Source organism: Pistacia vera, unplaced genomic scaffold (assembly GCF_008641045.1).
Source record: "Pistacia vera cultivar Batoury unplaced genomic scaffold, PisVer_v2 Contig357, whole genome shotgun sequence".
NCBI classification, from domain to species: Eukaryota; Viridiplantae; Streptophyta; class Magnoliopsida; order Sapindales; family Anacardiaceae; genus Pistacia; species Pistacia vera.
In genome coordinates, this window is record NW_022196176.1 from 873,335 (window position 1) to 890,591 (window position 17,257).

Sequence of the window (17,257 nt, forward strand, 5' to 3'; positions counted from 1 at the left end):
CTAAAGCTGAAAAGATTGGCACTTGTTCTGTCCCCATGATTTAGGTCCATTTTGGTCCCTCCTCATCACAACTTCCAAGAATCACCACATTTGATTTTGCGGTTCATTATCTGTTTTTCTCTCTTTTTTTTTTTTTTTTTTTTAAATTTGTGTTGATCCCAGTGGCCACTTGCAAGTGAAAGAGTGGAATATTGGTGAAGAACAGCTACTCCTGATAGATGATCCCATCGGAATTCTTTAATATATTTTAAGAGGTTGCGAGATAAGTCTCTTTTTCGTTTTTATTAGAATACTGTTAAACTTTTATCCTATAAATAATTTTAAAATCTCAAAAAATAATTAAAGTGCATATACACACAATCCAAACACTTTCTTTAATAAAAACAAATTGTTTGTACCAATCTCATATAACTCTTAAACTAAACTATCTTGTTTAAGTGATGCATTAATTTTATATTCCTGTCATAGTTAATTTAATTTTCTTGCATTAAGATGCTGCCCAACATTCATTAATTGTTGTAATATTTAACTTCATAAATTAAAATGGAAACAGAGGAAAAAAGCAATCACGAGTTGATTTATTGGATTACAAATTATCTAGTTACATTGATTCTACATAATATATGAAAGGGAAGAAATATTTATATATATATGAATGCAAGCCTAAACATGAACGTCTAGAAGTAGAATGCGTCCATCTTCAGGATCCGGTGGCTTAGCAAATTACAGGCGGTGCGGTTTAAGGGCAGCATAAGTCCGAGGTGATGGAGCAGGTGCAAGTTCAACCGTTGACTTTGATCAGACGTCAAAGTTCAGTATGATTGGCATAACGATTCTTCATACAAGGAATCAAATTTAATGACTTCTCGTTTGGACAGGTCCTCCGCTTGGAGAAGAATTTACGGCATTCTTCAGGTGATCTCTGAAATGGAAGATCCAAATGCAGTTCATCCGAATATCAATTTCTTGTTCCTTATCAACTTCCTGCATTCAGGTCCAACCTGCGTAAAATAGTTATATGACAAAGACAAGTTCGCGAGCTTCGGCAGCTTGCAGACCATCTCCGGAACCGGCCCGTAAACTGGTTATTAGCCAAATTGAGTTCTGCATACCGGCCAAACATCCAAAAGAGTGTGGAATGGGGCCAGTCAACACGTTGGTGCTGACATCGAATACAGTAGCATTTCTCAGGAAGCCGATTTCGTATGGCAAGCAACCTGAGAACTTGTTGTTCAGGAAAAGCACTTCTAGCGTTCTTTGCTTTGCCAATGCTGCTGAATGGGACCGGTGAACTTGTTGTTGGCGAAAGTGAGATAAAGAGCTCGTGTGGAGCCAAGATTCGAAGGAAGATTTCCCGAAAAGTGGTTGTTATTGATGAAGAGGACATCAAGATCCAGGTTGAATACTTCAGGTGGAACCTTTCCTCTAAATGAGTTGAACCTGAGGTCCAAGAAGGTTAATTTCTTGCAGTTAAGAACTTCCATTGGGAACTCACTGATAACTTGTTGTTGCTGACATCTAGCTCGTACAAGTACTTAACTTGGATGTTAATTTTGGGATTGAAAGGGTGAAGTTATTGGAATTCACGTGGAAGATTGCCAATCATCCAACTGCTCAAGAATCAGAGAGGCTAAATCTCGGACCCTTAAAATTATAGCCATTGAAGTCTACTCCCGCAACCGCCCTCTGTTTTACGTCAGGACGAGTATCACATACAAAGCCTTTGTATTTGCAAACATTTTTACCATTCCATGAATTTGTAATATTTTGTGGATCATCAACAATTCTAGTCCTGAATCTTTGAATTACTTCGCGACACGCATGAGTCGGGCATTCGCGGGTGGGTGGTCTCGGTATTGGAGATGGAGGTCGCGGTGGTCTTTGAGGTGGAGCTGGTGCTGGTGGCGGCGGCGGCGGAGGCGATGGCTTCGGCGGAGGCGGAGGCGATGGCTTCGGCGGAGGAGGCGGCGATGGCGTCGGCGGAGGCGGAGGCGATGGCTTCGGCGGAGGAGGCGGCGATGGCGTCGGCGGAGGCGGAGGAGGCGGCGATGGCGTCGGCGGAGGCGGAGGAGGCGGCGATGGCGTCGGTGGAGGAGGCGGCGATGGCGTCGGCGGAGGCGGCGGAGGTATTGGAGGAGGACAAATCGGCTCAGGAGGAGGAGGAGGACAATTTTGATATCCATGAGAGGGAGCAGGGCCAGCTCCACCTCCACCGATAATGATCTCCAAACCTTCTCTTCTTGTTTGATGATCACCCACTACCTTATGATGCAAACATGAATGAAAAATGAGAGCGAATAGCACTAATGAAGAACAAAGCTGAGAAATGGAGGCCATAATTGTATTCTACAGGATTTTTGAGAGTTGTAGCTAGATATCAAATATATAAATAGAATAGAGTGGAGGGCAGTCAAAGACTCACGAGCAAATCAGACGACGTCTACCTCAAATTTACTAGCGGTAATGGCCGTTGCCCTATCATTTTCACAGCAAGAGACAATCAATTAGCACTGGTGTTTCTCACTGAACTCACTCTGCCTTTATTGTATATTTACTTTCTCCAACTTTTTGGTAGGTTCCAAAATTTATGGCTGTCTTTAACTATGTCTTCAATGCATGCCTGGCCTTCAACTCTCTGGTTTTAATTCAATTCAGTAGATTTACGTAATGAAAATGGCAATAATACAGTACTACTACTGCCAGCCCGGTAGATAGATGATGATTAGAAAAAGAAAAAGAAAAACGAAAACATGATATTCTGCCAACCCATTGAGAAACTTTTAGATTCGAACCAAAAAGGTTGAAGTAATCAATTAATTATCTAAAAGCTTGAGCTAGTTATTTTTTGTTCTAATAACATGTTCCTTGTGTGGAATAATGTACGTGGATTAAACAATACTCTTAAATACTAACCACTAACAAACTAATTAACAACAAACAACAAATAACAAATGTATATATAACTAAAAGTTTATGTTTTTATATAATTTATTTGATAAAATAGATTTGAACACTGGATTACTTTTCTAATACAAACTTAAAAAATTATCTCATATTCAAAGTTAAGGTCATAAGTAAAAGGGTAATACTATACTTACAACTCAATCTTACAAACTACTATACTTACAACTCAATCTCACAAACTTTCTCTTACAACCTTGATGTGACAGTTCACAATTGGTCAACTCGTAAATGAGTCATGTCTGCTCACTATGGGTTATGTTTGCCCAATTGTGAACTGTCGTGTTGGGGTTGTGACAAAAAGTTTGTAAGATCTTACAAATAAAATCTAGGCAAGAACTTAATAGTTCACTTCTTGGATAGCCAATATTTTGGATTTACATTATAAAGTTATATACTCTTACCAAGTGCTTAAAATAAATTTGTGAGTGGTGTTATTTAAGCTCCACCCAGACTCTTTTTAAGTCCCAAAATTAATTAATTTTCCAAAAATACCCCTTTCCTAATCTTTTTCAACTTCTCTAATTTCCTAATATTTTTCAACTTTTTTTTTTTTTTTTTTTTAAACTCATGATTTAGAAACAGTAACTGAAAACCCCTGGCCATGGCAAAGACAAAAAACAAGGCTTATCTCAGGTATCTCCACCTGAAAAAATTATACGCCGTACAAAAATTTTCTTTGATAGGAATCTCTGCAATTCGGTACTCTTAAAACAATTCCAATTGAAAATGGTTAAAACAGTATTTAAAAAATGAAAGAGCTGGACACTCAATGTCCTGCCAAACTCCCCTCATGCAAACCTACTTTATGTCAGCATTAATAATGCAGTATGCCTTTGATTTTTCAAAGCTCTGACAATATTTTTTACTCTTTATCATATAATTTACACATGAAGACAGAGAGAGAATGAGACTAAAGTGAATGAAAGTTTTGGTACTTAGAACTTTTGTAGAGAGATGAACGCATATATAAAGAAGAAAATATGATAATTACGCCTGTACTATATTAGTCTTAAGAAATGATTAAGTGATTTGAGATATCTTTAGGAATTTATTCAAACTCGAATTTGATAGTAATATTTTGTGTAAACAATTAATATTTGTGATATTTTCGCATATGAAAGTCTGATTGAGACCTGTTAATGTGGGTTTAAGGTGTTTCCAAGTGATTGTCAATTCAAACTTTAATGCACATATTCGTTCCAGATAAGGTATCTTTAAAAAGAAGAGAGAAATTTGTGAAATAGAATAACAAATCAGAAATTTTTATATGGCTGCAATTATGTGAAGAGTAGTTAATTGAGACAAAATAGACATTGATGGAGGATGTTAATTGTCCTTATAGATAATATTACAAATTACATGTGTCATTTAGCTTAGATTGCCCCACCTTGTAGGGTATTTATATCTTTCTCTAGGGCAAGTTCATACAATTTTATTTCTTAGGCGGCGTTTGGATCTGGGACATATAAAATAATAGGGTAATCTTCGTTTATTTTGCAAGAGTCTGGTATTTAGTTTGTAAGTAATAAAATATTACGGGAATCTTCTATTGCAAATAGTATTTACTGTTGATAATGTAGAGGGTAATCTGATTACCTTATTAAGGGGTGTTATTAAAATATTACCAAGGTAATATGATTTTTCTACCCATTTTGCCTTTAATTAAAAACCATTTCGAACACAATTGATTTCAAATGTCTACCAAATAACAATTAGCCTAGCCCCCTATATTTGAGAAATTAGCTAAAACACCCAAACCACAAAAAAGTTTAAAAGTTAACAAAATACCCCTAGCCACCCAAGATCACCGCTTGCCGTGACTCACCACCATCGACTGCCGACATCAATCACCGTAATGGTGCACGACCAATGAGATCTGGCCGGTCCTACGCCGATAAGGCATTTTCCGGCCATAGATCACAAATCCATGACCGAAAACGGTCGGATTTAGCGTTTCTATGGTCGTGAAATGGCCATAGATCTGGTTGTTTTCCAGCCATGAATTTGTGATCCACAACCATTTTCGGCTTTGCCGGCGTACGGTAGACCATGTATGGCCAGTCGTGTGTCATTCCGTCGACTGCCAATAGCGGTGACGGTGGTGGTTGGATGCCGGCAATGGCTTGTGGTGAGTGGGGGTGATTTTGCTATAAATTAAAGTTTTATATGGTTGGGGTGTTTTAGCAAAATTTCAAATGTAGGGGTTAAAAGAAATGATTCAAAAAATAATAATAAAAATTACTATTATATTAATATTTAAAAAGGAAGGCAATTTAGTAGTCTATATAACATACTCACCTATTTATCTTCCCAACCAAACACATTTTCTAAACATTCCTAGTAATCTTCAAGGTGATATTTCTTTCCGTTAATATAATATTTCCTTTTAATAAAACATTATATGATCCAAACGCCCACTTAAAGATAATTTTTTTACATATCCATATCTACTCATTACCACTTTTGAGCATTTATACATGTTTCTTAGTGTATATGTTTCTCTTTGATTAATATCTTTAAGGAGTTTCAATTATCGTATTAATCCACTCTTTTCAAAATTAAAGTTTAACAAAGTTTATGTTAGAAAGTAAGAGTTTATATATATACTTTTTAGAAAAAGAGCATGAAACTCAAGTTTCATTCAAACCCAATTTTTGAAAACAAGAATATGTGCCCAAAACCTAAATAATAATAAATTAAAAATCCCATATATTAATTCATGAATGAAATATAGAATTACCAAAAAAAAAACCAGCGCTAAAAAGTAAATGCAAGAAAATTTTGAATTAGAGGATATTTACATGCAAGAAAGTAGAGAAAACAAGAATTGATCTATTTTTCTCTTGGAAAAAGGGTTGAAGATCTAAAAGAAATGATTTTGGGGAGAATGTCTTTGGTTTTCGGTATCAAAAAGTATCTTGGTTTAACTTGGAACTAAACAGTCCAATAGTGAAAGTGAAACAAATATTTTAGTTTCATGAATTAGTTATAGACTAAAGATTAGTCCCGTTTTACTCTTTTAGGGGTTAAAGTGTCAAGTTCAACAAATAAAGGAAGCCGGTTTTAAAAACTAAATTTATAGGGATGAGACATAAATTCCTATAAAAAGCTGATGGAGCCAGGGGTGGCCAACAGATACCTCTATCTATAAAAAGCTGATTAACATTTATATATACATCATTTCAAGCTCCTCCCCTTCTTGGGCGGAGCCCATCCACTTCTTCATGCAAGCCAAATTTCTTCTCTTGCAACTGGACCCCCCTCCATCTAATCTAACATCAAAATTCTTTGTGAATTGTGATGCCAACTTGAGACACAATACTGTAGTTTCTATATCCTCTGTAAGCAGTTCACACTGATGGCTGAATTGAATTTGAAACTACACCCTGCTAAGAACAGGACATCTCCATGGTCCATTCCTCCAAGATCTGATCAGTTTTATCTTGTTCAGGAATCTCAACACTGGACAGTTTGATGAGCAAGGCCACAGAAACTTAACTAATTAATGGCACACAACTATGTAGATGTTTCAGGTTGCCTTGTGATAGTCTGAGAAAGTTCAGTGAAAAAATTAATGCATTTGAGATTTAAGAAAACGATCAAATAATAAGATTCAGATTGGGGTAATTGCGGATGATTATTTGAGTCCCCCATTCTTTGAACTTGACATATGCCTAACCAAAAAACCTGTGAGCCCAAAACCTGCGTTGCTGGTCGAAACATAACTATAAACTATCCATTTTATATCCAGGCCTGAATCCACCTGTGGCGGTGTTGGATTCCAACTCTCATGCAATGGCCAAGGACATTCACTTCTTAACTTATGCAAAACCGATTACATTGTCCACCAAATCTTCTATAAAACCAATCTCTTCTTCTCTCAAACCCCCTGGTTTCTGACTTACAAAACCCATCCAGTTATATGGACTATAAATTGTTTGAAAAGTTGCAGACCAAGGACCAGAGAAACGTGAGATTGTGAGGATTGCTTTCAAGCCTATACCCGTAATGTGAACCACAGTGTTGTGAGTGAATGCTAAAACGGCGTCGTTTTGAATTAATGGAACGGTGTCGTTTTGAGACAGCTCCTGGATGATCCTGACAGCTAATTCAGAAGGAAAGCCAACAGCCGAGATCAAGCCTCCAGTCAACACTATAAAAGGATTAGGGTTTCCTGTTGTAACAGTAGATCGAATAAAAGGGTTGAGAGCCGTTTTCGTTTTTCTTAGAAAGCTAGGGTTCTTTCTCTGGGTCTGATTTTTTCTGTGTAATCTGTGGGTTTCTTGAGTGGTTTGGGTTAATCAATCAAGTGAAGAACTGCTGTGTTCTTGTTATAGGGATTTCCAGGTTAGAGGAGTCCTAGGGCAGATTACGGGTTCAGATCAGTGTTGTTCGATCTGGGTTTCTTGGAGAGTCTTTCTCTTGTAATCGTGACTGTAATCGGGTGTTCTTTAATCATAGTGCAGCGAACTCTCTTTCCAGAGTTCAACGTGGATGTAGCTTGCTCAAATCGGGCAAGTGAACCACGGTAAAGATTCTGTGTTTTGTTTGTGGTTTTCTGGTTTTCTTGTTTGTTTCAGTTTGCATTATAGGTTGATTGCATAACACATAGGTTGAAGAAAAATTCAGAGACTGGATGGCACTGTTGGCATGTTAAACCTCCTCCGAAAGATTGATATATGTACGACTGAGTCAAGTGGGCAATGTTTCTTACTGATAATTTATTTTATGGCAATTCCTGACTTTCCACTTGCGGAGTGGTATTTGGATATTTCTTATGCCTTTAGGAGTTCAATTTCTTCTTCTTCTTCTTCAAATTTATGTAGCAGTTATTTTTCTATTTTAAGGTTGACTGGATCGGGGATACGGAGTGATCATTAATTGGGTTGAGAGTGATTCATATTTATTTGAATCTCATTCATATCTTTTAAGTTGATGAACGAGATCCATATTTATTTATTTCAAAGTATATGCCAATTTTTTGCTTATATATTTTAAGGAAAGGAATGGAGTTGTGTCATGCATGTTTATTTATTATGATATATAATCAGAGTTAAGAACATTCATAATCTTAGTTGTTAATAAAAGTAGTCACTAAAAATTTATAAAGTCGTTAACTTTAGGGTTTCAAAAGAGTTGTTGAAGCACACTAAGCTAATCAAACACCTCTAGTTACTGAAAAAAAAAAAAAAAAAAAAAAAAAAAAAAAAAAAAACATACTCAATCTCGAGGTATGGTTAAACCATCGCACCCACATATTTGGAAACCAACAAACAACACCACCCCAAAACCCCCAAGAATGCAACAATTGATTATATAACATTTGCGATATTTCTTCGTATGGCAGCTGTGTTGATCATGAGGTGGATTTAAAAGTGGCGATCAAATAAATCCATGTGCAGATTAATTCTTGACTTCATGTATCTTTCACAAAACTAAAGTCAAGAACTATATTGATATTGGTGTTGGGGTGTTGATTTTTAGCCATCCAATTTTCCATAAATGGATTGTGCATAAGAGTGATATAAGAGGTGTTAAATTAAGTGAATTTGTCGGCAATGGTTGATTTGGAAAAGGAGACAATCAAACAAACATGACTTGGTGCATTTTCCTGTCAAATACCATTTACAAATTATTTAATTTTTTTCTTAAACTTTATTGATGAAAAGCAAATTCTTCAAGAGCAATAAGTTGACCCTTGGGGGATGCGGGTCAACTTAGTGCTCCACTTAGGATAGTCACTAAAATTTTATTAAATTAATTTAAATTACATTTCAACTTTTACATCAATCAAAAACTGTTTGGTGCTAAAAATTTTCTTTCAAAGAAAATTCAGGCTTCAGCCGAGAAACAGCATTTTAAGATTTGTCAATGGGCTCAATTAGTTCTTAGGATAAACAGCCCAGTGGGCCATGTTTTAAAGGAGATTTGCCGGCATATGGTCCGCCATATACGGTCAGTCGTGCGCCATTCTGTCGATTATCGGCGGCGGCCGTCGGTGATGGTTGGCTGCCGGCAGTGGCTTGGGATGGATGGAGGTGATTTTGCTACAAATTAAAATTGTATATGGTTGGAGTGTTTTAGCAAAAATTCAAATATGGAGGGTTAAAAGAAATGATTTAAAAAATAATAATATATTAATATTTAAAAAGGAAGACAATTTAGTAATTTATATAACATACTCACCCATTTATCCTCCCAACCAAACATATTATTAACCAATTTATTCGAACCAACTAAACATATTTTCTAAACAGTCTTAGTAATCTTCAAGGTGATCTTTCTTTCCGTTAATATAATATCTCTCTATAATATAAAATTATATAATCCAAACGCATTCTTAAAGATAAACTTTTTACGTATCCATATCTACTCATTAACACTTTTGAGCATTTATACATGTTTCTTAGTGTATATGTTTCTCTTTGATTAATATCTTTTAAGGAGTTTCAATTATCTTATTAATCCACTCTTTTTGAAATTTAAAATTTAACAAAGTTTATGTTAGAAAATAAGAGTTTATGTATAAACTTTTTAGAAAAAGAACATGAAACTCAAGTTTCATTCAAACCCAATTTTTGAAAACAAGAATATGTGCCCAAAACCTAAATAATAATAAATTAAAAACCCCATATATTAATTCATGAATGAAATATAGAATTACCAAAAAAAAAAAAAAAAAATTCCAACGATAAAAAGTAAATGCAAGAAAATTTTGAATTAGAGGATATTTACGGGCAAGAAAGTAGAGAAAACAAGAATTGATCTCTTTTTCTCTTGGAAAAAGGGTTGAAGATCTAAAAGAAATGATTTTGGAGAATGTCTTTGGTTTCCGGTACCAAAAAGTATCTTGGTTTAACTTGGAACTAAACAGTCCAATAGTGAAAGTGAAACAAATATTTTAGTTTCATGAATTAGTTATAGAATAAAGATTAGTCCCATTTTACTATTTTAGGGGTTAAAGTGTCAAGTTCAACAAATAAAGGAAGCCGGTTTGAAAAACTAAATTTATAGGGATGAGACATAAATTCCTATAAAAAGCTGATGGAGCCAGTGGTGGCCAGCCAACAGATATCTCTATCTATTTAATGGCAATTCCTGACTTTCCACTTGGGGAGTGGTATTTGGATATTTCTTAGACTATCTCCAACCTATTGCATCAAATTGGTACAAGTTTCACACCAAATTGGTGTGATTTTTTGTGTAAAATACTATTACATCTCCAACTCATTGCACCAAATATTACACAAAACAGAATATTTTTTAGAATATTCTTTTGTTTTATTGTAATAATCAACAATTAATCTATTTCATTCATTATTTTTGTATATATTAATTAAATATTGAAAATGATATTTTTATTAAATAATAATTACTTTGAAAATTATATTAATTTAATAAAATTAAGCATTTATTTAATCAAATAAACATTACATTTAATATAGAAAAACATTACATCTAATATAAAATTATACAAAAAAAAAAAAAAAAAGACAACAACAACACAAAAGTAAAATTCCATATTGATTGTAATTTAATTTTCCGAATTAGTATATTCTTCCCACAAATGATTAATTAATGCATTTTAAAGAGCATGGTGAGCCTCTGTATCCTTGATTTGTCTATGTCAAGCAAGAAAATTTTGAAATCGGACATTTTCATCCATAACAATTTCAACTTTGGGAGTTGGCGCTTCCATTTGATTCTCAATCGATGCATCAACATTATGATCATCCTCGATTATCATGTTGTGCATAATAATACACGCAATCATTATATCATGTAATATATATTTTTTCCCAAAAACGTGTCAGTTCTGCCACAATTGCAAACCGCGATTGGAGAACTCCAAAAGCACGTTCCATATCTTTTCTACATCCTTCTTGTTTCATTGCAAATAAATTTTTTTTTTTTTTGGGACCACGTGGATCGTGAGTAGTTTGTACGAGAGTAGACCACTTTGGGTATATACTATCAGCTAAATAATAACCCATATTATACTATTTTCTTTCAATGATATAATGAGTGGGAGGAGCAATACCTTGAGTTAGGTTGGCAAACAGATGAGATGCCTCCAACACATTAATGTCATTGTTGGAACTTGGCAAACCAAAAAATGCATGCCATATCCAAAGATCATAATCAGCTACAACCTCGACAATAATAGTTGGGGATCCACTACGACTAGCATATTGTCCTGCCTAAGCTGTTGGACAATTTTTCCACTTCCAATGCATACAATCTAAACTACCCAACATTCCTGGAAACCACGTTCTTCACCAACATGAAGTAGCCTTGCAACATCATTAGCATTAGGTGATCTTAGATATCTTTCTGCAAATACCTTAACAATAGCACGACAAAATCTCTTCAAACTTTCAATGGTTGTAAATTGGCCTATTTTAATATACTCATCAGTAGCAGTTGCCAATAGACCATACGCCAACATCCGGAATGCAGCTGTTATTTTTTGAAAAGTAGACAATCTGAGCCTACCGAGCCCATCCCATCATTGTACAGAGTAGTTATCATGACCTTTCATGCGATCAACAATACGAATGAATAAATTTCGAGACATTCGAAATCGTCGGTGAAACATGGAATCATTATATTGTGGATTATCGACAAAATAATCGTTAAACAGATTGCGATCAGCAGTTTCCCGGTTGCGATTGATGACTCTATGACTAGGAATTGATCCTCTACGGATCACCTGGTTGTTTTGTTGATTGAGATAGTGAAGGAGGAGGAGATTGTTGTTAGCTCTCATGCGAAGGATTGCTTCTTGCTCTGCATCAATCACTTCAAGATCATTCATCAATTTCATTGTCGGAAAATGATGACGAATTAGAAGATGATAAATGAGATGGACCTCCAAAATTGAAATTCATCTTTGTAGATATATTAGTTGACTGATTTGGAAGTTTATTTGGTGTGAGCTTTTATAGTTGAAGAAAATACTATTCTAGATAAAAAATAATAATTCAAAAATATGTATTGTCCATTCAAGCTTTTGAGATTTGTGGTTTATTCAAAAAGATGTATTGTCCATTCAAGCTTTTGAGATTTTCAAAAGATGTATTGTCCATTCAAGCTTTTGAGATTTGTGGCTTATTCAAAAAGATGTATTGTCCATTCAAGCTTTTGAGATTTGTGGCTTATTCAAAAAGATGTATTGTCCATTCAAGCTTTTGAGATTTGCGGCTTATTCAAAAGAGGTATTGTCCATTCAAGCTTTTGAGATTTGTGGCTTATTCAAAAAGATGTATTGTCCATTCAAGCTTTTGAGATTTGTGGCTTATTCAAAAAATATGTATTGTCCATTCAAGCTTTTTAAATTTGTAGCCTATTTCAAAAGATGTATTGTTCATTCAAGCTCAAAAAGATGTGTTGTCTATTCAAGCTTTCAATTCAAACTTATGTTATAAAAGAGCATATAACACATTAATTTTGAACACATATCTTCCAAAAAATAAAAAAAAGAGAAAAAAAAAAGAAAAAAGCATATATCTTCTTCATTTGTGTTGCAAAATGACTACACAACGAAGTTCTTCGTACACAAATCAAGAAGACATGCATCTATGTCATATTTATCTTGATGTTTCTCAAAACCAGATTTTAGGTATAAACCAATCTAGCGATCAATTCTGGTCTCGAGTTGAGCTTGACTACAATAGTTTCCAAACTCATGTTTCTCACTCAGGTTCGAAACAAAAGATCTTTGCATTGTTGAATGCAACTGATCTTTAAAGCTATTGACAAATTGAGGGGATGCGTACGTCAAATTGAAAATATGAATCCAAGTGGTGCTTCTGAGCAAGATATTGTGAGTATTTGTTACATTTAATTAATTTTTTTTATCTAATTGATTTTAATGTTATATGTATATTGTTTTGTAGATGATTCAAGCCAAAATGTTACTAGCACAAGATAAAAGTTAGAAGAAAGGTTTCAGATTTGATCGTGTGTGGCCTATACTTAGGGATATTGAAAAATTTACAGATAATGTTAACGCCGTAAAAGTATTTCAAAGGCAAACTGGTAGGTTTGTATCACAAGAATTAGAGACTCCCAATTCAAAGTCTCCCCAATCGGTGTCTTGTGATATGTCGTCATATTCTCTAAACATAAATGATGAAGATATTGGGGGTAGTTCAGTTGAACAACCCATTGGGGTGAAGAAAGCAAAATTAAAAGGGAAAAATGATGAAGAAGTTTCAAACAGTATTGAAACTATTCAAGAAGAAAATCGACAGCTCGCTGCTATTTTCAATCGGGGCAACTTAGCTAGGGCACAAAATTATGAAATCCAAATGAAAAAATTGGCTTTGGCAGAATATCGAGAAGATAACAAAATTTTATTCAAGGATTTGAATTCCATAACCGATCCAAGCCTACGTGAGTTTTTTCAAAATAAGCAATCAAGAATTATGCAAAAAAGAGCTCAACAACAAGGTCAAGGATCTCAAAATAACTCTAGTTCTTTCTAATATTTTGATGATCTTAGAGGATCCGGAACTAATCTACTAGAATACTAAATTGTTATTTTAGTTTATGTTATATTTTCTTTTAAATTTAGTGTTTTTAAATTAGTGTTAATTTTTATTTTGAGTTATTGTAGTTTAATATTTGCATTGAATAAAGTTTTGTTTCTAATTTTTCATCATTTTTTGAATTATATAATTATTATGAATTTATTATTATAAATATTAATAAAAATAAAAATCAAATTAACTTAAATACAGATAACAAAAAAAAAAAAAATTTATATTGTTTGAACAGTGTCACGCCAAATTGGTGTGTATGAACAATGCTACAACAAATTTGGCGTGGCAATATACATAGGCACCAAATTGGTGCAAAAATTGGCGTTGGGTTGGAGGCCTCTTTCACGCTATTTTGGTGTTTTTACACCAAAATAGCGTTGGGTTAAAACACCAAAATAATGTGAAAAATGTGATCCAATCCAACGCCAAACACTACACCAAGTTGGTGTAAGTGAACAGTGTCATGCTAAATTTGGCGTGACACTGTTCACTTACACCAATTTGGTGTGGCACTGTTCATATAAAATATATTTTATTTTCTTATTTTTGTTATTTGTATTTATGTTAATTTGATTATCATTTATATTAATATTTATAATAATAAATTCATAATAATTATATAATTAAAAAAATGATGAAAAAAAAAATGATCATAATATTGATGCATCGATTGAAAATCAGATGGAAGCGCCAACTCCTGAAGTTGAAATTGTCGTAGATGAAAATGTATGATTTCAAAATTTTCTTGCTCGACATAGACAAATCAAGGATATAGAGGCTCACCATGCTCTTTGAAATGCATTAATTGATCATTTGTGAAAAAAATATACTAATTCGGAAAATTAAATTACTATCAATATGGAATTTTACTTTTGTGTTGTTGTTGTCTTTTTTTTTTTTTTTTTTTTTTTTTTGGTGGGCTGTGTGTGTGTGTGGCATTTTATATTAGATGTAATGTGTTTCTATATTAAATGTAATATTTATTTGATTAATAAATGCTTAATTTTTTAAATTAGTATAATTCAAAGAATTATTATTATAAAAATATCATCCCCATATTTAATTATATAAAAAAAAATAATTAGTGAAATAGATTAATTGTTGATTATTAACAGAAGAAAGAAAAGAGAATATTTTAAGAATATCTTTTTTGTGTAATGAGTTGGAGATGCAATAGTGAAATACACCAAAAATCACACCATTTGATGTGAAAACTTGCACTAAGTGGTGTTGTGGTTGAGATGGTTAGGGATTCAATTTCTTTTCTTCGAATTATGTAGTAATTATTTTTCTGTTTTAAGGTTGACTAGATCAGGGATATGGAGGGATAATTAATTGGGGTGATAGTGATTCAAAATTTTTGGTTCAATTTACTTAATAATCCAACTTTTTATTTGAATCTCATTCATATCTTTTAAGTTGATGAACGAAATCCATATTTATTATTTCAAAGAATTGCCAATTTTTTTACTCACATACTTTTAAGGGAGGAAGATGAGTTGTGTCATGCATGTTTATTTATTTTGATATATAATAAGGGTTAAGAACATACACAATCTTAGTTGTTAATAAGGGTGATCACTGAAGGTTTATGGTCGTTAACTTCAGGGCTCCAAAGAGTAGTTGAGGTACATGCAAGTTGGTCCAGACGACCTGTTACCAAAAAAAAAAAAAAAAACCATACTCACCCAACATTTTGGAAACCAATAACACCACTCGAAAACCCCCAAAATGCAACTATTGATTATAGAATTAATCTATTATATGTGGTATATAACTATGATGTGGATTTTGACACAAAACTACTCACAAGTATAAAGCATTAGCGGACTAGAAATCACACTTGATATGGGAATATGAATGGAAAAACAGATGAGAAGCAATATTTAAGTGGTTCGGATGCTTGAAAGCGAATCATACGTCCACTGCTATTGTATTAATAAAAGGGTAAAATCAGGTCGCCGCGTGTACCGAGTTGAGTGCAATCTAGAGAGATACAAAAAAGAAAGAGATAGAGAGAGAGAAAGGTAAGCTATTTGGGAGTAAAAATGTCAATCTCGCAAATGAGAGAGAATACCTCTATTATAGTGGAGAGTTCAGGTAATGATTACAAATCCTACAAGTGGGTAGGTGTCGTGAAAATCTTCTTTGGGTTCCATTGGTTACATGCCCAAGGGATTTCCTCAACTTGCATAGGGTTTGGACACGTGGGCGATCTCTAACCACTCGCAAGCTTGACACCATTTATTGTGCTACATAGGAACGATTCCCCATGTGTCAGGCACGACGTGGTCACTTGGACGGCACAAAACCTTCCTGAGCCCTGATTGACCCTTGCTGACGAGGTCCACGTCCACCCTAACTTTTCAGGCATAATAGAAGTGCCCCAGTTTTTTAGGTTTAAGGATTGAACCTTGAGAATTCATAATTATGCCACGACTTGACATGTCCAAATGACACCTAGTCGAGCTGATCGGGCTGCAAAAAGGTTGCAAACACAATCTCTACGAGCGACCTGAGATGGTCTTCTTCCGCAAAGTCGACGACCTGGATTAGACTTACCTAGTGTCATACGATGTGTTTAAATCCCAATCGAGGTCCGCGACTGATAATACTTAGCATATTTTTACCAAAGACAAGGAATCACATTGTCTTGTAACTAATACGCGGCGAAGAGTGTTTTCTCACAACGACCACTTCAGATGTTATCTGTTGTGCTTGACAGTAATCGTTAATAAATAAATCTTTATTCAGACAAACGTGCTTGCACGCAATAAATGTCAGTCATACGCATTAAATGAAAGCCATGCTAAAACGACATTTTTTCAAGGCATTAAATGCGGATGAGGGGCATTTATGTGGAGGAGAGAATCGAGTCATAGTTTGGTTATTTCAATGGAAGGAAACGCCGATTGAATTTCTCGAAGCGTGGCAATTACTCCTTCTCGTCGATTGATGACACGTGGTCGTAATCAATGGTGAGAAACGCATTCCACCCAAGCGTCGCTTGGCTTAGGGAAGACCAATTGCCACATCCTCCCTATAAAAACCCATGCTCGCCTCAAGCAATGTCACAGCACTCTTATTTCAGAGAAGTAAAAAGCTCTCGCGAGACTAGACTCCCATTTAAGTTGGTGTGCATTTTTCGTTTACAGAAGGAAGTTCGATTCCTACAAACCAAGAGGTAAGGAAGATTTTCCATTAATTTTTCGTTTTTCTGCGTTGTAGATAACTGACTTGGCGTAAGGTGGGTGTGAACTGTTTAATAAACCTTTGTGGTGCGTGTTTATGGGCAGTCAAATAGAGAAGGCTTTTCTTTCATAAGGAGTAGTTTAGGGCACGAATCTTTGGGGGTGGTCCCCAAGGATTTTTTAGGGTTTTTCTAGGGTTTAAGGAAGACACATTAGGGTTTTTGTTCTTCACGTCGTCGTACGGAATACTATACGAAGACTGAGTAAACTGCGTGTCGTCTTTTTTCAGACCGCATGAGAGATGGATTGCCTTAGCGACTAGGACAACCAGGGGACAAGCTTGCAAGCGCAAGATGCCTCAGTGGGTCCCTGCGAGAGATTTTGTTATTGGCCATCCGAGATGAAATATAGAGGGTAGTGGACCAATATGCACTTAACGTGGACGTCTACTAGCATAGGACGTATACAGCTCAGAATCCTTAGAGGAATGGTATGATCTCCGAGGCGATATTCAAATGCGGGGTGGAATACCTTCCACACCCTTATTAGGTGATC

The 17,257-nt window shown here is 34.8% G+C and overlaps 2 pseudogenes; both read right to left on the minus strand.

Annotated features, from left to right (window-relative positions):
• Positions 1-805: 805 nt before the first annotated feature.
• On the minus strand, positions 806-2,337 carry LOC116139667 (annotated as a pseudogene).
• Positions 2,338-10,591: 8,254 nt separating this feature from the next.
• Positions 10,592-11,855, minus strand: LOC116139677 (annotated as a pseudogene).
• Between the last annotated feature and the right edge of the window lie 5,402 nt (positions 11,856-17,257).